A 22,269-nucleotide genomic window follows, 5' to 3' on the forward strand; every position below is an offset into this window, starting at 1 on the left:
AAATGTGGTATTCCAGTTCCTGAACCAATCATGTGGCTCTGTATATCACCGTCCGCGGTATGGGGGAGGGAGGTATGGGTAGGGGGTATGGGTAGGGGTAGGGGAAAGGAATAGGGGTGTGAGGTGCATAATTATTGACTAAACTAACTATACAACGGCACATGATGAGCCAGATAACTAGTAAATACAAACAAGATGAATACCAGTCCAAAGCTTCGCAGGCAAAGTCAACAACAAAAAAACATCTAAGAACTTGGAAGATATATAGGAAGAACATAGAAGAAGAGAATATAGAACCACATAAAATAGCAAACGATGAATGTATATGATTCAACAAGAGCACATGAATGACAGAGCAGAGGGCCAGTCTAAACCGCTAAGCCACATCAAGAGAAAGATGACTGTGAACTAACTGGTAATCAGACAAAAAACTATGTGAAACACTCAGGGAAGGTTCCAGGAAGCGTTCAAGGTGGAACTCGAGCTGCTTGTGATCTATGAGAACAAACACCTCCAACTTAGGCGCTCCGAGTAACAACAGAATAAACTCAGTTAAAGATTGATAGTTTCCACAACACAACAACTGTAGAACTATTAAATTTGTATTAATGTTTATTAAAAGTATTGCTTTCTGTAGACCATTCCTGCAATTGAAGAACTCGATATCTCCCCCTAAACTGAAATATAAGTAGCACCAGGAGAGGCAAGGAATTATTGATACGAGCATTAATTAATACGACACAGAATCATAGAAAAAATCTAAACGCGTGAACTTAAAACCAAAAACAGCTCAAGCGTCGTGTAGACAACGTGTTGCAATATTTAACTCCGTACTTAGAGGGCAACTGCCATAGGTATAGACGATGGCCAGAGTGGACTGACAAATACGAGGAGGGAGAAAAGTCCCACTGACCTCCAGGTCAATATCCCTCAACAAGTATCTAGTACAAGATACACCTGAGTTCTGAACTATGTGGAAAATCTGATGAAACAGGACCTGACTGCGCTGGAGGAAGGAAGAAACACAGGGACTAATATCGACGTATGAGAAACTAAGTCGAGTCGATAAAGTGGACAAAACAATGTTAAAACCACAAGAACGAATGAAGAATTGATAGAAGAGAGAGAGAAATAAGTCAGAAAGTACAGTACTACTCTAGTGCCTGAGTGATAGCTGGAACAAGTTAGAGTAACTGAAGGAAACTCAATACTGGGCTTTAGGTATAAATATGATAAAAGCTAATAATTTGTATTAAACAGTTAAGTAGATATGAAACAAATCTAGTGGGCTGAGAAAAATGGGATTAAATGACCGACAGTTGAAAAGGCAGTGCTTTGAAAAGACGCTCGATCCAGCGTGGACAATTAGGCGAGTACACACACACACACACACACACACACACACACACACACACACACACACACACACACACACACACACACACACACACACACACACACACACACACACACACACACGTGCATTAAAACAACAGGTTTTCCCGTTGAAGAACTATAGCGATCCCCCACGATGAAACAAATTGTATAATGGCACGGACGACTTCCCCAAGATTAGAGAGAGCGATGAGGGTGAACTATGGCACCAGAGGCAAGACTGGCCAGGGCTTGTCGTGGACCAGGTGGTGGCACACGAGGTCCCCGGACCAGGTGGTGGCACACGAGGTCCCCGGACCAGGTGGTGGCACACGAGGTCCCCGGACCAGGTGGTGGCACACGAGGTCCCCGGACCAGGTGGTGGCACACGAGGTCCCCGGACCAGGTGGTGGCACACGAGGTCCCCGGACCAGGTGGTGTCACACGAGGGCCCCGGACCTGGTGGTGGCACACGAAGTCCCTGGACCAGGTGGTGGCACACGAAGTCCCCGGACCAGGTGGTGGCACACGAGGTCCCCGGACCAGGTGGTGGCACACGAAGTCCCCGGACCAGGTGGTATCACACGAGGGCCCCGGACCAGGGCACTCACGGATGCCATCACACCATGATACATATCGACACCACTTCTACACAAACCGGTCATCAATTCCCTACACAACGCCGCCTTAACTGTACATCTGATGTAGTGTTGGCCGTTAGCGGAAGGGAGAGAAGGAGAGAGAACGAGGAGAGAGGAATGGAACATAGGAAGAAGGGAGGAGGGAAGAGAGGAGGGAGGCGGGAGGGAGAGAAGGGTGCCAACAACGGGCTAGAGGCACACAGGGAGCAGTGACTTTACTGACTGGTAACCTGAGAACTTCTCTCGGATATTTAAATCCTCACATTGCGCCAACTTCCTCCAAAAGCTAGAAATTATAGTACCTATTGCTACTGTTGATGAAATGTACAAAATATAGACTGTTGTATCCCAAATAATTAAATTTCACATATTGTACTATTGAATTATAGAGGGAATAACAGTAAGTAGAGGGGAGGGGAAGAGAGAGAGGGAGGGAGGGGGCGGGAGAGAGGGAGGGAGGGGGCGGGAGAGAGGGAGGGAGGGAGAGGTGCAGAGGGGAAGGGGGAGGAATGGGGAGGGGGAGAGGAGGTTGCCTGAGACATGTGTGGGCGTATGTTGATAGGTGTCGGGATATGGAGAGTAAAGTGTGCATGTGGGGGAACTTGGGCATGATTAATGTGGGAGTCAGCAGAGGCGTGGGCAATTGTTTATTTTTTTTAGTATAAATGGCCATAGACGTGGCCATTTATACACTGCGAACCACCACACAAACATTTACTCGTGTCCCCCATGGACAGGGTTAGAGGTCTTTTGTTGTATATATATAGTGCAGTGGTGGTTATTGTGTCCTCAACTACAGTGGTTATTGTGTCCTCAACTACAGTGGTTATTGTGTCCTCAACTACTGTGGTTATTGTGTCCTCAACTACAGTGGTTATTGTGTCCTCAACTACTGTGGTTATTGTGTCCTCAACTACTGTGGTTATTGTGTCCTCAACTACAGTGGTTATTGTGTCCTCAACTACAGTGGTTATTGTGTCCTCAACTACAGTGGTTATTGTGTCCTCAACTACAGTGGTTATTGTGTCCTCAACTACTGTGGTTATTGTGTCCTCAACTACTGTGGTTATTGTGTCCTCAACTACAGTGGTTATTGTGTCCTCAACTACTGTGGTTATTGAGTCCTCAACTACAGTGGTTATTGAGTCCTCAACTACAGTGGTTATTGAGTCCTCAACTACAGTGGTTATTGAGACCTCAACTACAGTGGTTATTGAGTCCTCAACTACAGTGGTTATTGAGTCCTCAACTACAGTGGTTATTGAGTCCTCAACTACAGTGGTTATTGTGTCCTCAACTACAGTGGTTATTGAGTCCTCAACTACAGTGGTTATTGAGTCCTCAACTACAGTGGTTATTGTGTCTTCAACTTCAGTGGTTATTGAGTCCTCAACTACAGTGGTTATTGTGTCTTCAACTACAGTGGTTATTGAGTCCTCAACTACAGTGGTTATTGAGTCCTCAACTACAGTGGTTATTGTGTCTTCAACTACAGTGGTTATTGAGTCCTCAACTACAGTGGTTATTGAGTCCTCAACTACAGTGGTTATTGTGTCTTCAACTACAGTGGTTATTGAGTCCTCAACTACAGTGGTTATTGAGTCCTCAACTACAGTGGTTATTGAGTCCTCAACTACAGTGGTTATTGAGTCCTCAACTACAGTGGTTATTGTGTCCTCAACTACAGTGGTTATTGTGTCTTCAACTACAGTGGTTATTGTGTCTTCAACTACAGTGGTTATTGTGTCCTCAACTACAGTGGTTATTGTGTCTTCAACTACAGTGGTTATTGAGTCCTCAACTACAGTGGTTATTGAGTCCTCAACTACAGAATGTGATTAATGTGCGTTTACAAAGGTGAATACAATTCTAAGCAGGGAATACCGCCATTCCACGGGACTTTTTTTTCCCCTCTCTATCTCAATTTATCTATCTGTCTTTCTATTTATCTATCAATCTATGTCGTATCTTCTTCAAAAAATTCATTTTCGAACATTTTAACGCCAAATTTTGAGTTATAACCCGCCCAAAATAACAGAGAAAACATAAAATCATTGTAGACATTTTTAACATTGATAGAGGCGACCTGCCCAGAGGCCGGACCTTTTTTTTTTTCTTTATTAAGATATGAGGTACATCTGCATTAGTGCCGCACCATCAACGCATTACTTAAAAACTCCTCGTTAATCACACGCCATATTTCACACTTGACTCCATGAAAATGGCGTAGGGGGTCTTATTATTACAAATATTGTTTAAAATATTTAATTTAGACCTTCCGCGATCACCCTATGTACGTTCCATACCCCAGACCATTTCCTCTGTAAATTTGGGTAAGGCTAAACCCATAAGCGTCTGGCCTACAACTTTGGATAGACAGGCAGACAGACTTTCTTATTGTATACTAGGGAAGGTACCCGGCGTTGCCTGGGACAGACCTGTATTTTCCAACACCTCCCCCCATTCCACCCTTCTTTTTGTCCTCTCTCCTCTCATCTCTCCTCACATCTCTCCTCTCATCTCTCTTCCACTTCACCCCACCCTCCTCCTCTTCCCCTTTGACCTCGAACAAATAGACATTTCCATTTATACATGAAGTAAATTGCGAAAATGCGTGGGTAGTGGGAGTACTTTCAACACTCAATGGACAACATATTTCTGATTTCATCCCGTTACCGTTTCACACTATGACAATCGCACGTGGGGGTAGGTTTACACCTGATAATTTTTAAAGCATTGAACGTAGGCCTACCCCGAACAGCCTATGTTCGTTCCGTACCCCCATACCATCCCCATATATATATATATATATATATATATATATATATATATATATATATATATATATATATATATATATATATATATATATATATATCATCAAAATTGTAGCATCCTCCGATACCATTGCAAACCCTCCTGTGACCCCTGGATACCCCAAAACCCACAGTCCGTATCTTATAAGTGTTCTCCGTGGTCTCCTGGGTCATCCCAACACTTGGGATCTCTGGACTCGGTCTTTTGGTCTGAAAACTAGAAGATGGCGATCACGTCATGGGAAACTGATGTTAAAACTTCGAACCTAATTAATGGTATCAGAAAATTATCACTGTAATAGCAGATATAGTAAAACCTCTGTAGTTACAGCTAGTGACCTTCCTCTGGTCAAAAGCTACTGACAAGTCTGGTTGAGTTTCGTTCGCGATATCTAAAATGCACAGCGCTTAGATGCACATACAGAGAGGCGGACTTTCCACTATATTATTATAAGAGATTGTCTCGATTACTATGCGAGTATGTGGTATTTTATAATTATATAAATTCAAATGTCACGAAAAATATTGTGGCTGATATGTAATATATTAAAATAAGGCTAATGACGAAGCTCGTGCAAACTAAGTTGATGAAGATGGTGTAAAAACAACTACATAATTAATACTTATTTATATATACACCTACAGGCGTACCCAGACTCTGTACATATACACTCAACAGCTTACTCCAGTTGTGACCTATGTGCAGGTCTAAAGAATTCTTGTGGGTTGTTCCGTAAATTTAGGTTTTAGTAACCTTTCCGTGCAGAGTTTGATAGGCCACGAGCCCAACACCAAAACCAAACAACAAGGAGTGCCGGACCAACCGGGCTGTGGTGGGTATGTGGGCCTGCGGGCCGCTCCAAGCAACAGCCTGGTGGACCAAACTCTCACAAGTCAAGCCTGGCCTCGGGCCGGGCTTGGGGAGTAGAAGAACTCCCAGAACCCCATCAACCAGGTATCAACCAGGTAACAGACTCTTGCCTCAACGTTTTTTCCTCTTGCGTTTAAGGCACTTCACTTCAAGTGCCTCTGTTATCGGCCACGAATAATTCCTTCATTGTGCTTCGAGCACTTCAACTATTTCATAACAATGACTATATGATTGTTTTGTTTTTGAGATAGTTTACCTTGAGCGGCCTTCAGCTGGTCTGTCGGTGTTTTCAACACGTCTTGACCACGTATTTACCAAATCTTGTAAATACGGACGTGGACAAGGGTATTGACCAATTCCGTGGTGTCTCTAACAATATATTCTATTCCCTTTCTCTTGTCTCTGTCTTAGATTACATGTAGTTTGAAAAATCACCAATTGCTATGCTCATTACGATCGAACTTTACCTAAATCACAGTTAAAAAATAGAGTAAGCTACATATTATCTGTTCTGAAGTGTGAACCTATGTTCTGGTTTGGAATTAATCTTAGGGATTATTAAGAGCAAATGTGTTAAGGACACAAATATACAGTTGTCCTGAACATTCTGATTTTTTTGTTTACTAAACTTGTATATTCATCATGTTTGGTGTAACTTAACGGGTCTTGTTCTGGTGTTGGGATTAAAGCCTGTGAACCTCATGAGGGTTCTGAAGTAGTAACTTACAGATCAACCTGAAGATATATTTCAGGCGTGATCGTTGTCCGTGACTTATATAAATTCAGTTTATTTCACAGAATAACATGCCTTTTAATAAACTAATTTCTTTATCAGTAGCAAGATAAGAAGAAAAAATTATATACATATAAATAATTACTGAAGACCTCTCGGCATTACAAAAAGTGTTAAAAAAACATATTCATCTGGGTAACATTTACACATCTCACATCTAAGAGGTGCATTACTCAGACTCAAGGAAAGTGCACATTAGTGGGACCATTGCAGCAAGTGTGACAGGAATGCTGAAATAGCTTGGCAAGCGTAAATATTTACACAGTGATAATGTGAACGATAATAACCTCATCAGTTATAATTCTCAGTATGGTCGCTCTCCTCTCCTATTGACGACTCGCACAGAATATTGTTATCACACTGTATTTGTATTGTATTGTATTGTATTTGTAACTGCATTTGTATCTTTTCCAGTTTACCTGCTCGTTCAAGCGTATTGGAGACAGGTATAGCTCTTGAGATTCGCTCCTAGATTTAGAAAGAATATATAATTTAGATTTTGGAAGGATTTAAGTGATAGAGAGTTTGGTACAAGGGGTTTCTGGAAATGTAATTATAGTTAGTATGGTGAGCCGGTCGGCCGAGCGGACAGCACACTGTACTTGTGATCCCGGGTTCGATCCCAGGCGCCGGCGAGAAACAATGGGCAAAGTTTCTTTCACCCTATGCCCCTGTTACCTAGCAGTAAAATCGGTACCTGGGTGTTAGTCAGCTGTCACGGGCTGCTTCCTGGGGGTGGAGGCCTGGTAAAGGACCGGGCCGCGGGGACACTAAAGCCCCGAAATTATCTCAAGATAACCTGAAGATGGTGTACTGGAAAGTTTGAAGAATATAGACTCGTTAGAGACTCGAGGGTATACTGTGCCCAACCACTTATGCCATCGGGGATCAAGTGGTTGGGCCCCGTTCCTTCACCCCGTCCTCATATCCCAGCACTTATTCCGTCTTAATATGCCTTCCAAGTGCTATAGTCATACTGGCTTATCGCTTTCTCCTCATAATTATCTTACCCTTATTATATACAACTGGATATATTGTATAAAATAGAATCTATTTTTTTTTTAAACACGCTAACCTCAGGCCGAACTTGGGGAGTAAATGGACGCCCAGAACTCACTTCAGGTATACTCTAGATTTTAGAATTAGGGGCCGAAATAGAATATATTTTATGTTCGAAAGATTACTCCACTAACACTTGAATAATAGTCACGAAAAAGTTTCAAATGTCAAAAAGACACATTTATAATAGTATATGAAGAGGTTTAGTAATTTGATTTAATTTATTACATTACAAAATGCAGCATAGAAGTGGGTTCAAGAATGTGTATAAATTATCAAAAAGTTTCCAAGTGTCACTGCGAATCAAGGACAGTAAAAGTACCCATCAAATCAAAGGGTTGAATAATAAAGTTAAAAATTGCCTAAAATAAAAAATCCAAATTTTGCTATCGCAGTCACTCCATGTTTATAATTAAAGACAAGTAGTAAAATTTACAATTCCATCTCCAGAGTAGATCGAAAGGTTGGAATTTTACACCACATCACCACCACCACTAGCACCACCACCACTAGCACCACCACCACCAACACCACCAACAGCAACACTACCAACAACACCACTAGCACCACCACCACCACTAGCACCACCACCACTAGCACCACCACCACCACCAATACCACCACTAGCACCACCACCACCACTAGCACCACCACCACTAGCACCACCACCACCACTACCACCAATACCACCACTAGCACCACCACCACCACTAGCAGCACCATCACCACCACCATCACCACGGGCGTAAGATTCTTGGCAAGACTGGTATTTCTCCACCTCAGCTTAGCTAAGGTTTGTGGTCCTTCGTTGTTCCTGGTACTGAGGACCAGTGTACACACGAGTGACGTGTGGCACTTTTGCAATAACAAGATATTCATGATAGAGACAGAAGTAGACAGAACCTGTGTGTTAAAGAGACAGATGTAGACAGTACCTGTGTGTTAAAGCCATGATAGAGACAGACGTAGACAGGACCTGTTGCGCACAACTAGGTGAGTACACGGGTCCTGTCTGCGTCTGTCTATCATGGTTTTAACACACGGTTCCTGTCTATATCTGTCTTGTCTATCATGGCTTTAACACACAGGCTCAACACGTGTGTATTACAGTATGTGTGTGTCTATACTTGCCTAATTATGAATGAAGGGTGAGCTTCAAGCTCCTGAGCCCCGCCTTTCAGCCGTCGTTCAGTAATTACAATGAATCGACTCACTTGCTTCCTATCATTCCTATGACACGAGAAGCTACAGTTGGAGACTACCCCCAACTACCTCCTTGAACAACCCGGAACACTACTTCATCGCAAAGACAGCGAGCAATTGAACTGCAACAACTCAGTCCAATTAGTTCACTGCTTGTACACCAAACAAGTGTTCACCTGAGCTTCAAGTATACACCCTGCCGTTAGTCATGTTTCAGCCCGTTCTCTTGTTTAGATTGTACTTCGGTATTTCGGTTTTCTTCACTTTGTTAATTCTGTAAATGTGTTTGATGTCGTAATCTTGTCGCATGTTTTTCTTGTCTTTTCCAGCGTGGTGAGGTCTGCGTCCCCAACCTCTCACACATAACTCACTCCATTAAACTCAAGATCCACTCTTGTAGTAAATCTTTGGTCTTTCTTCGATTTTGGTGTGTGTGTGTGTGTGTGTGTGTGTGTGTGTGTGTGTGTGTGTGTGTGTGTGTGTGTGTGTGTGTGTGTGTGTGTGTGTGTGTTCACCTAGTTGTATTCACCAAGTTGTGCTTGTGGAGGTTGAGCTCTGCTCTTTCAGCCCGCCTCTCAACTGTCAAACAACTGTTACTACTAACTATTTTTTCCTCTACACACACACCCCAGGAAGCAGCCCGTAACCATTGTCTAACTCCCACGTACCTATTTACTGGTAGGTAACAGGTGTGTGTGTGTGTGTGTGTGTGTGTGTGTGTGTGTGTGTGTGTGTGTGTGTGTGTGTGTGTGTGTGTGTGTGTGTGTGTTTGTGTGGGTGAGGGAAATTAATAGCACCGACGGAGGCCAGATAATGAGTAACATTGTACGAACCACTCAACCAGTGTCGCCTCACCTCCCCACCTACTCACTCACTCATCCCTCCCCCCTTCAAGCACCCACAAACTCAGAAACCAACCTCCTCACCCCACTCAAGACTGATCATTCTACCTCATGTTCACACCACCTTAATGCATCACTAATGTCATAGTCGCCCCTCGCACGTGTCCTCGAGCCCTCCCACTCTTCTCTCGTCTTCCCATTTTCGTTCATATATGCTGCCATGACTGGTTTAACGTTTGTAAAGTTATGCACCGCAATTTTTATAATAATTATAAATGTTAGTTTAAAGATTAATAATACAACTAGAAACTAGAATTGAGACAAAGTTAGTGAGACCCATTGATCATTGTTATGCAACTTTAAGTCCAAATGTCTAAGTAAGGTTTTAACTTATGGTTATAATTATCATGACACCAAATTGTAAAAAAATATGTTGTGCTTAAGGCTGGCGTCACTGAACTTGGCATCCTGATTTGTGTCGAGAACGTGCTCAACATGGTCAGGTTGGGGTCGCAACGACTCAAGAAAACTATTAAATAGCCTACCATGGTCAGATACTTTCTGCCTCGGTAATTTTGGCACTGGCCGGCCACAATCTGTCTAAATAACTTCATAACAAATTAAAAACTAAATTCCTCATGGTGTTACAAAACATTAGGCACTGATCTCCGGGGAAAAAAAATTAACATAAATTTTCTACTTATCATTCTTTGACCGCAGCAGCGAGAAACAGTGAAAGGACGCAACTTATCATAACTTCACTACGGGCTCACCATAGCCCGTGCTACTTGGATCTTTTTGTTCCAGGTAGCGAATCTTTAACAACAACAACATATTAAAGTCCACTCATAAATTTAGATTTTGAAAGGATTAGGTGAGTGAGGATTAAGATTAGGATATGGTGAGCCCGTAGGTGAGCCTACGGGCTCACCATATCCCGTGCTGCACGGGGGTTTTTACTCCCGAGTAGCTGAATCTAAAACAACAACAATTATAACATATGAAGACTCCACCACCACCCAGATACCCATCAACCTGAACTCCTCTGCCACAAGCCGGTTCCACCCAGTTTCCCATCCCCCAGGCCTCTATAGTCGATATAGAATATAGATCGACAACTTTTAAATTGCCGGTTCGACTGGTCAGTATAGAATGGCAACCTTGCTTCTTGCAGGGGACAACTTGTCGGTATAGAACGATGACCTTCTCTTCGTGCAGGGGCAACTGGTCGGTATATCGATGGTCTCACTTGTTGCAAGATCGACTGGTCAGCATAGTGTGATGGCCTTGAATCTTGCAAGGTCGACTGATAGGTATAGAATGCAGCCTCACTTCTTGCAGGATCGACTAATCGGTATGGAAACAGATGGATAGAGAGTGAGACAGGCCCACAGAGAAGTATAAAGAGACACAGAGAAGACAGACCGGGTCGACCCGGGAACTGCTGGATATCCCATCTAAGATCTCTTTCTCTCTCACCTCTCTCTCTCTCTCTCTCTCTCTCTCTCTCTCTCTCTCTCTCTCTCTCTCTCTCTCTCTCTCTCTCTCTCTCTCTCTCTCTCTCTCTCTCTCTCTCTCTCAGATCCCAGTTTTACGGTCTGCACCACCGAATGGGACTCTCTTGTAGGACCAGCACCCCAACCACCAACCTTCTGAAGCTCACAAGCAATCCAGCTGGGATCCATGGTTCCTGCCCGCCATCTGAGGAGCTGGAGGAACTCTACAACCTGTGGCAAGTGGCCTTGTACCCTGCATGTAACCAGTGTGTGTTGTAACCCTATTTGTGTAATCAAATTTTAAATAAAATAATATATATATATATATATATATATATATATATATATATATATATATATATATATATATATATATATATATATATATATATATATATTAGTTTCTTGGCCGGACCCTAAGCCTCTAGCTGGCCCACTAAGTGTTACCAATTTCAGCCTTACTTGGACTCTGGATGAGTATTTATAGCTCGTGTGTTGGTCTCAGTGAGGTTATGTTCAATAATTATCAATTAATTGCAGTTGCCGACCAGACCCAGCACGCCAACACCATATATTTAGACAATTATGGTATAATATGAAAGTTATACAAATCAAAATATGTTAAAAAATATATATATTTTTTACCCAATAATCTTCAAATCAAATTACACAAAATTTGCTTTAATAGTATAGATATATCAGAAGAATTATATCTTTGGCTTGTCTAAGACCTCTTCCTATCTCGTACCATGATACGCACAGCAACAATTCCTCTCCCACCCTCGCCACTCTCCCTCTCCTATCCTTTCCTTCTCCTCGCCACACTCCCCTGCCATGCTCCCTATCTTCTACATTCTCTCTATACCCTCTTCTTCTCCATCTTCTACTCTCCCGTTCTCACCCACGCCACATCACACGACCATATATGTTGAAATACATGTGAGGTTCCTAGCTTAGACACACTCGCAGCTTCCTGACGAAAGAGAAGCAGCTTAGCTCAGCTACCAAACAAAAATCTTTGTGCTTTTAAAAACTTGTTTAATAAGTATTTTACTTATTTAATAATAATGTTATTTAATAATGTTTACACTTTCCCAACGTAAATACGTTCAGTTCAGTCTGATATAAATCAATTTCTCCTCTACTCTATTTCCTCTTCTTCTCTTCCTTTTCGTTCACTCATTTAATTACACAATCTCACTCGATCTGAAGTTCTTCACAAGATGACGGCGTCTTGCTGGGGACCCATCAAATAATTACCAAAATTAGAAGAGCTGCTGTAATTATAACATGTTTTTCTGAAATCAAAAGTAAAGATAAAGTGCGTATATTCGAAAAGAAAATAGATCGGAACGTTCAAGAGAATGAACGGAGAGGTCGATGTCCATAGCGGAACTCTGATGAACGGACAGAGCCCTAAACAAAAACGACCCAGGTGTGGATATCAAAGAGGGCCATCACACTAAGGACCAAACGGAACCCAAACAGGACATATCAGCTTCAGAGACCACTAGAGAAGTCCTCAGCACCAAAGCCTTTCGAGATCCCGAGGTTATCAGCAAGTGTGCAGTCCTTGCCCTATATTTTCATTGTTGTGTCTATATTTTATGTTAAATCTAATACAGTCTCACTATAGCCTGTACTACTTGGATCTTTTGTTCCGAGTAGCTGAATCTAAAACAACATATGGACAACCTCGTGTCACGGAGTATGTAATCTTAAGAGTGTACGTTTATTATAAATTATGTACAGACCACGGTATGACTTCTACCTGATCTGAATGCTTCTGTGATTTGCCATAATAAAGCTTTTCGCGGTTTATAAGCACGACGTTCGCTTCAAAACTAGAAAAAGGATGTGCCGTTTATAACTGTTCTCCTAATAGAACGTCGCATTTTGACGTATACTCTACCTAAGGTAAAAAATTCCCGTACTAAAAAATGGTAGCGACTCGCGAAATTGACATATTGTCCCGTTATCTGTTTTGGATCATCTGGCAGGTGAGGATAAGAGTGTAGTACGACAGTTTCTTGACGTTATGAAACCCTAGGAAGACGAGCTGTCCAAACAGGCCTAAATCCGTGAAACCATCAGAAACTTGACCATCGAGTCTTATGTATAAACTATTTGAGACCCACTCTTGACATGTAGCCCCGGCATGGCACCCTGATCGGGAAAAGCTTAAAGCAAAACATGAACAGGTCTGAGAATATGCAGCAAGGCTCGTTCTTGAAGAGGCCTGAGCTATGAGGAACGACCGAGAGAACTGTACCTCATTAAACTAGAGAAAAGGAGGATTTAGGTGACATGATAACGACATATACAATTTTATTTAAAGTTTACAAAACAGAGAAATAAGCATCGTTCAAAGCTAAGGACAACACGGTGTGGCATAACAGGAAACTTGACACACAATACACAGAGATGTTAGAGCCGATCATTACGTGGAATTGGATAGATGAAGATACACTATTTATTCACTACACTCGATACAACTATTGTGTAACTCGATACATTATTTTAAATTCAAATATGATACGAGAATTGTGAGAACAGAGGCATTGTATTAAACTAAGATTATTCGGATTTTCGGAAGATGGGGGGCTGTGGGCTGAGAACGTTCCCACAAATACACATCTAGGTGTATACACACACACACACACACACACACACACACACGCACGCACGCACGCACGCACGCACGCACGCACGCACACACACACACACACACACACACACACACACACACACACACACACACACACACACATGGTTCTGTGGTACAGTGGACTAAGTCGTCGGCTTACAACCGAGGAGTGCCGGTTCGATCCCCCCGACAAGACAGAAACGTTTTGGCAACGTTTCCTTTCTCCTGATATACTTCTATTCACCTAACAGTACTTAGGTACCAGGGAGTTTACACCTGTTGTGGGTTGCATGCTAGGGCTGGGCGGTAGCTAGCTTAATGGATATGATAGAGAATATAAGATAGGAGCCATTTTATTAGACTACTGGTGATTGGAAAGGCGGGGTCCAAAAGTTAGACGCTCGATCCTGCAGGCACATATAGGTAAACACACATGAGGAGAGAAAAATAAAAAGAGAAAGGCACTTAGATAAAGGAATAGATAAGCTGGAGAATTAGTGCCAACTTGGCTCTGTCGAGGTCTTGGCATTCTCTATGAAACCAACGACATCCCTAAACTACCAAAACGTGAGGTTAATCGTTTTTCACGTCTCTTCGGTAGTTAACAAAATAGACGGAAAAAGCAGAGATGGACGCTCTTAGTGTAGAGCGGGAAATTTACGTGTCAACCAATTCATGATTTTAGAATGTCAAACGAATTGGATATTAAAGTACCTGTTTTGCTACGTTCCAAAAACTAATTTGAATCTAGGAGATTTTGTTTTGTGGAATTTGATTCGTTCTGAGGAAGGAGATTCGAACCACGAATTCGTCCATTGTTTGGACTCCCTAATCGGTACTACAGCCACCGCAGCTCTACACATAACTGAGAAAATATTTACCGTTACTCCCTTCCAAAAATAAACCCACTTGTATTGATGAAAACAGGAAAAGAAACTGTTTACTATCTGTATAAACAATTTGTCAGTGCCCTAATTTACAGTTTTTCCGTGAACACAAATATAAGCAACGGATTCTTGAATGCTACATTACTGCTGACTTAGCGAATATCTCCCGTTATAACAGTAATTTCTTTCATTCACATGTAAACATTGTACGCAGGAGCTCATGAAGACATATGACGGGGTGAGAGAAATTCACACTGAAGAAATATTGTTATAAAGTTAGGTATCCAAGGGACGAAAATATTAACATAGTTTTGTTTATGTTTGTGCGTTATTGATACTGATAACGTTGTTAAATGATCTTCCCATTAGGCTCCGCAAACTGAGAGAGAAAAAAAGTGTTAAACGGTAATATGGTAAACTATTATGATAGCTCTTGGCGCTGTTTACATCTTTCTAACTCGCTTCATTAAATGACCGCTTTTTTGTATTATAAAAAGTTTTTTAAGTAAAACAAAATATTTAAAATAAATGATATTTAATAATAATTTGTATTGTTTAATAATAATAATTATTATTATCGTTACACTAATGTGGTCACCTAGTAGTAGTGACCTATTCTATAGTGGCAACCTTGTTTCTTATTATGGTGACCTTTTGGCTGTGGTGACCTTGTTGCCGAGGTGGCGACTGTAGTGCTGTGAACAGCAGTAGCCTAGCGTTGGTGGTAATTGTTGCGGTGGTTGAACTGGTGGTAGTGGAGGTGGCTGTGTTTGTGGTGGTGGGGATCTTGCTGCTATAAGGAGTTAAAAGCAGTGAGCAGCTGGTCATTTGAGAGGTCATCTGTTGTTTTAGACAGACGTGTTAGCAGCAACACAACCAATCAGGATTAGTTGTGGAAGATCCCCCGTCCAGGTGCGTGTCTTTCCCTATTACCGATATTCTCGTGTTCTTTTTAACAATATGCCTATGTTCTTATTACTGACATCCCTGTGCTGATGCTTTCACTGTTCTTTTTAACAGTGGCTTTTTATTCTTATGCCCATTGTTCTTCTGTTCTAGGCTTCAAATGCTATTTCCTCCCTGGTCAGGGGGAAATTCCTCGCTACCAGTGAAAACAAGAGTGATAGGTAAGAGTGTAGAAATAGGTATAGGAGCTGTACTGTGTTCGTGAGGTAACTCTATACGACTGTGAGACGGGGGGGAGGGAGGCAGGCCTCTGGCTCGAAAGCCAGTTGAAGCATATAGGGTCTAAAGTCGTCGGTCGCCTCCACCAGCAGCAACAACAACAGCAGCAGCAGCAACAGTCGCCTTGATCTTGGACAAACAATGCCACGGTGTGCCAAGGAAGGTCAGCGGTGAGGCGAAGGAAATGCCAGGCAGCACCACCGGCAGGAGGGGCCACAGGCGGCAATGGGTGTTGCACCGTCAGTAGTGACATAGGCGATATACGGCCTCCACACGAAGCAGAGACACACACTCAGAGAGGGAGACCATCAGCAGCAGGTGTGTTCCTAACTGACGGAGGAGGGTGTGGCACTTTACGCCTCACCTACAAGCCTCGTTGTACTCTATAGTGTGACTTTCCTGGCGTCTGAATTCTTTTCGTGTCTGGTCTTGTCTGCTGGTGTGAAAAGAATCAGGAACACGACTTGTGCATGTTTGTGTAACTGCTCAAGCAGGAGAGTCTGACAAAACAATCAGCAGGAGAGTCAGACAAAACAATCAGCAGGAGAGTCAACAACATAGCCAGCAGGAAAGTCAACGACAACACTCCCAGCAGGAGAGTCAACAACATAGCTAGTAGGAAAGTCAACGACAACACTCCCAGCAGGAGAGTCAACAACATAGCTAGTAGGAAAGTCAACGACAACACTCCCAGCAGGAGAGTCAACAACATAGCTAGTAGGAAAGTCAACGACAACACTCCCAGCAGGAGAGTCAACAACATAGCTAGTAGGAAAGTCAACGACAACACACCCAGCAGGAGAGTTGACAACATAGCCAGCAGGAGAGTTGACAACACACCCAGCAGGAGAGTCGACAACATAGCCAGCAGGAGAGTCGACAACATAGCCAGCAGGAGAGTCGACAACATAGCCAGCAGGAGAGTCGACAACATAGCCAGCAGGAGAGTCGACAACATAGCCAGCAGGAGAGTCGACAACATAGCCAGCAGGAAAGTCGACAACATAGCCAGCAGGAAAGTCGACAACATAGCCAGCAGGAGAGTCGACAACATAGCCAGCAGGAAAGTCGACAACATAGCCAGCAGGACAGTCGGCAACATAGCCAGCAGGAAAGTCAACGACAACACTCCCATCAGGAGAGTCAACAACATAGCCAGCAGGAGAGTCCGGCAACACAGGCAGCAGGAGAACCCGGCAACACAGTCAGCAGCAGCAGGAGCACGACTGCTGGGTGTTTACGGAAGTGTGTGGCTGTGGCAGGGGCAGGAAGAGCAGCAGCGCCGCGGCCACCAAGGCAGGCAGGACCCGCTCTTATTTTGAGTGTGGCAAACATTCCTCTGGCTGGCTCCCGGGTCCATACCCCCCGGACACTGCCACCGGCACATCCACTTGCAATTGTTGCCCTCCACGCCGCCCTTCCACTAAGCACCACACAGCCCTCGCCCTCGCCGCCTCGCATCCACTGTACACGGTTCGTCTGTAATAATACCGTAGGTGGTACTCACCTCACTGGTAATTCTCACAGCTACTCAGCGTTCTACAGTCTCTTTTGGGGATCTAGCAGGCAGGCAATTCCTCGAGTGGGAAGATGCTGGAGGAACACTAACTGGTATTTAACTGTGCCTTGAGGCTGACACTTCCCGTCCCTCGACACTCACCGTAGTGGAGCAGCCAAAACCCAACCCTCTTACAGCCACTGCCAAACTGCCACTGAGCTGGCTGCTCCGCCCTGCCCGGCCCAGCGTGGCCGGGCAGGGCGGCCACACCATCTTGGCCACAAAACAACGTCACATCATATTGGTGATATTTGTTGTTTGTTCTGTGATAGTTTGTGATAGTTTGGACACAAGAATGTTTGGTGTGGTGGCGGGGTGAAGGCCTGTCACCCGCTGGCGGGTCACCACGACCCGTCAACTATGGCAGGGTGACTACGGCTTCCGTTACCTCTCAACACGGGTCAGAAGTAACGGAGGACGTCACTGAATGTAATGTATGGGATTGTGAATATAAATGGGAAACCCGTTAGGTACATATATATATATATATATATATATATATATATATATATATATATATATATATATATATATATATATATATATATATATATATATATATAAACCTAACAAAGGACCCACCAATAGAAAACTTGACAGCCGTCAATTCAGCGAACCGCTCTGATTTATGGTATATCATATTTGGACGTTGGGGATTTTTACATTAAAATATGATGTATTATACGATTGAACGGGTGTTACTGTAGGCTTGATGGTGAAAGGAGCTCTTGTTGGTGAAGTTCTATCAGTCAGATGTTGAGAATGATAAGAGCGACATTCTGGTCTCCTGAGAATAGAGATGAAGCGCCCTTGAGGGTGAACTCTCCTCACTGCCTGAGCAAACATCTAGAAAACCTTTTTCTGCGTGCTTCTCGTTTTCTGAATTCACGAGCCAGTGTTTATAGGAGCTTTTCTTTTTCTTTTTACACATGCCTGTACAGGAGCTAATGACTTTTGAGTCTTGTTAGCAGGCTGAGAGAGATATTATCTCTTCCAACTATTCATCTTCAGTCTTAGCCTTCTCATTTTTCCCCCTGGATCACGATCCGCCAGTCGGTTTATAACTAGATCGCCAATTACTGCCGGGTGAACAGGAGGCGAACAGCGAAGGAGTGTTGCCTAAGAGACCTTATTCTCACCCGTTCGAACCCAACCGGTACTGCTGGTGAGGCATTATGCTTTACGGAGTTTAAGGATCTATTCTCAAGATGAGGGGTATATTTAAATGCAAGCCTTCAAGGATATCGCTTCAAGAGCTCCATAGCTATTCTAATCACGGACAGACACGCCTCTTCTGTGGAAATCAATATGTTTATACAAGCGGCCCACTTGAAGTTCAAATTACTTTTGAAAGTACTAAAATCCATTATTACTTTTCCTTTAATTTATTGTATTTTAATTCAGTAGTGTGTTATTTACAGGCCACATTTAGGTTGCAAATATCATATATATATATATATATATATATATATATATATATATATATATATATATATATATATATATATATATATATATATATATATATATAATATGTACATATATATATGTACATATATATATATATATATATATATATATATATATATATATATATATATATATATATATATTATATATAAAAATAATGATATTATGAAATTATATAAATTCGCACACTTACTCTAAGGTCCGCATCCTAGCAAAGTGCTCACGCTAAACAAACCCTAATCGATCCCGGATGTAAAGCAGGGTGTGTATAGCCTCACACACAATCAACACCTACTCCCATTACGCTCGCTAGCCTCGCCCAAGCTGCAAAAATATATCAGAAGAGTGTCTTGCCGCCTCCCAGGGGATAACTATGAGATAACCAAGGCCCTCCTCTCAGCGTCTGTTGCTTCTTCTCTTGAATTGTTCCCAGCGCCTCCTTCAGTAGCGGCTACTACCCGTCCTCAGAGCGACTATCACTCTAAAAAAATAGATATCTTTTAGATAAATGTTTCAGACAACACAGTATGGGAAAATACGACTTGATAATATTACGTAATATCTTGAGTATTTGTAATAATACGCAATATGGGCTCTTGATAATGATCATAGGAAATAGGTAGTACTGTGTCCTAGTAGATTGCTGGCCTCGTAGTGATCGTATTAAGTTTATATAATATATTGTAGCAAAATCGGTGGAAACATATATGTTCTTATCAGATGTACCCCCTGTATTCACCTAGTTGTATTCACCTAATTTTATTCACGTAGTTGTGTTCACCTAGTTGTGCTTGCGGGGGTTGAGCTCTGCTCTTTCGGCCCGCCTCTCAACTGTCAATCAATCAACTGTTATTAATTTCTATTAATTCATTTTTTGAGCGCACACATACACACACACACACACCCAGGAAGCAGCCCCTAACAGCTGTCAACTCCCAGGTACCTATTTACTGCTAGATAACAGGGGCATTATGGTGGAAGAATCTCTACCCATTTTTGTTTCCGTCGGCGCCGGGAACCGAACCCCGGACCACAAGACTACGTATACAGCGTGCTGTCCACTCAGCCACCAGCGCCTCGTGCGTGTGTTTGTGTTAGAATGCTTGTGTCAAATTGTATCATTGATACTGTAGAGCCAAGCAATTCTGTTGGACATTTATATACTTAACATGACTATATACAGAACATTTATACACAGAGCAACGGAAGGCCAGCTGGTATATCCCTGGATACATGCTCCCTGTCGTGATACATTGGCCCAGACATTGATACATGCGTGCATCATGCTACATGCTTGCATCACGATAAATGCACTCAGTCTGGATACATGCACCCAGTTAAGCAAGTAAAACGCAGTTAAGCTTAGCAACCATTACGACCGAAGCTTAGGTTAAGATCTCAATTTTAGATAATGCTTATATACACGTCTTAGAGCATTGGTGGTGAGGCTGAGTACACAGGTTTCTGAGGCGGGGAGATGAATGCTGAAGTGTAGACTATGGTGTCTTGACAAGTGTAGACTATGGTGTCTTGACAAGTGTAGACTAGGGAGTCTACACCAGGCCAGTGCGTGTAGCGAGCACCGCGAGGCTCAATAATAAACACCTCGACCCTACATGGGAAGATGCTCTCCTTCTGTGCTAGCATGTCTCTTTTTTTATCTGTCTCCTTCTCTCACTGTCTCTCTCTCTCTCTCTCTTTCTCTCTCTCTCTCTCTCTCTCTCTCTCTCTCTCTCTCTCTCTCTCTCTCTCTCTCTCTCTCTCTCTCTCTCTCTCTCTCTCTCTCTCTCTCTCTCTCTCTGAGAAAAACAGATACAGAACTCTAATTATTTCATACCACTTGGTCTAAAATAATTGATAACTGGATATTCATTTATACTGCGTTAAGGAGTGTGTTGTAGTAGCTCTTGTTCACGCAGCTTACATTTCAGTGTCGGGTGATTCATTACCTGCAGCCCCAGGCCATAAGACACAACACTCTCTTGGACCAATTCCGGGAGTTCCTGCGTCATTAACCCTCCAAGCCTCTCTCTCTGCTGGACATTTTATGCTGTCCGGACATGTGGTCCTGGTCTAAATAGGTCACACTTCTTAACAGTCGTGCATTTAACATTTAGCTTGTGCTGTCCTACCTGCAATATCATGTTAGATAACACCCTTGTGTGGACATCGTCTCACGGAGCGGCGACCCAACATGGTGGCACCGAACAGGCGACGGTGTAGAGGAGCCGCCATATTGAAGTACCTCCCTGAAAGCTTTCGCTCCGTCGAGCGCTTGTCATATATGCTGACGGAAAAGAGTGATGAATAAGACGAGGAACGAGACGGAAGAGAGAGAGAGAGAGAGAGAGAGAGAGAGAGAGAGAGAGAGAGAGAGAGAGAGAGAGAGAGAGACACGCGTAAGGATTTTGTTTGTTTTTACGTCCTACCCTTTCCGTCTTCTACTTTCCCCTCCCACAATCTCCACTTTCCCCTCCCTTCCCTTCCTCGTCCTCCCCTCCCCCTTCATCCCATCTTACTGTTTAATCAGTGACCACACCCTGATCGTCCTTGTCAAGCCTCTGACAGCCCGTCTTCGTTACGGAAGACAGCCACCTGTCAAGCCACTGACAGGTGCTGCTCCCCAGATCTGCAATGAAAATTCAGTATCTGAAAATAATCACCTCGCGGCGCCAGAAGACGCCTTCTCGCTATTCCCGAGCGAGCGAAGTCGAAAAGGGTTCCGAAGGTCAGCAGGTGGCTAGTAGGTCCCATGAGCCCTCACTACCACGGTGTTGTAGTGAGGGCTGGTTGTACCTGCTGATCACCAACCCACCTCGGTTGCTCAGCAGGTGGGTACGGAGAATACCATTAGCCCTTATTGTCGTGTCTGACCCTAAGATTTTGATTTTCCACTCAACCTCTAAAGGGTCATGAAGGCCTGGGCACCGGACTACTAACCCAGTTGGTTAGTAGTCCGGTGCCCAGGCCTTCAAACTAGACAGCTTCGAACTAGACAGCTTCCTCCTAAACATACCTGAAGACAATAGCATGCGCCTAAATTAGATTCGCATACAATCGGGGCTTAACCTTTCAGTGTTTATATCCGTGTCAAGACTTCGCTTACGGGACTACACTAATACTGTTCCTACTGCTGACCTGACTGTGTCTTGGTGTCATGGTAAAGGGGACAGGTGGTGGGGGGTGAGGAGAGTGTGGTGCCAGTATAGTGACAGGTGGGGGGGGGGGGGTGAGGACAGTGTGGTGACAGGTGAGGTGCGGGCAGTGTGGTAACGATGGAGAAGGGGGAACTCGCCCGGTGTGGGCCAGGCTGGGCAATGGACCAAAATAGTAGCAGTGGTCGAGGAAGCCTTCAGCCACCCGTCCACTCCCACGTTCAGTCGACCCGGTGTACGCTGCCTGGGACTGAACGTTATTTCTCGTATGT

General features: G+C 43.4%; 1 protein-coding gene and 1 long non-coding RNA gene across 22 annotated transcripts in view; one reads left to right on the plus strand and one right to left on the minus strand.

Annotated features, from left to right (window-relative positions):
• The window catches only part of LOC123765032 (uro-adherence factor A), a 136,434-nt gene extending 118,868 nt beyond the window's left edge, over nucleotides 1-17,566 (minus strand). For 10 of the 19 annotated variants that reach the window (XM_069333453.1, XM_069333455.1, XM_069333444.1 and 7 more), the window contains exon 1: nucleotides 17,322-17,533. The gene's annotated coding sequence lies outside the window, so the exon portion shown is untranslated. Of the gene's footprint in view, nucleotides 1-17,321 lie in introns of all 19 variants that reach the window. The other 9 variants (XM_045753409.2, XM_069333456.1, XM_045753406.2 and 6 more) reach the window with 4 other exon arrangements.
• Nucleotides 1-22,269, plus strand: part of LOC138349868 (uncharacterized) — a 214,329-nt gene that overhangs the window by 143,586 nt on the left and 48,474 nt on the right. Inside the window, exon 1 of one of the 3 annotated variants that reach the window (XR_011229954.1) lies at nucleotides 17,159-17,287. The exons of the other annotated variants lie outside the window; for them this stretch is intronic. This is a non-coding gene — a long non-coding RNA (uncharacterized lncRNA). Of the gene's footprint in view, nucleotides 1-17,158; nucleotides 17,288-22,269 lie in introns of those variants that run through there. 3 annotated transcript variants of the gene reach the window in all.

The sequence above is a fragment of the Procambarus clarkii genome, chromosome 29, assembly GCF_040958095.1.
Source record: "Procambarus clarkii isolate CNS0578487 chromosome 29, FALCON_Pclarkii_2.0, whole genome shotgun sequence".
NCBI lineage: Eukaryota > Metazoa > Arthropoda > Malacostraca > Decapoda > Cambaridae > Procambarus > Procambarus clarkii.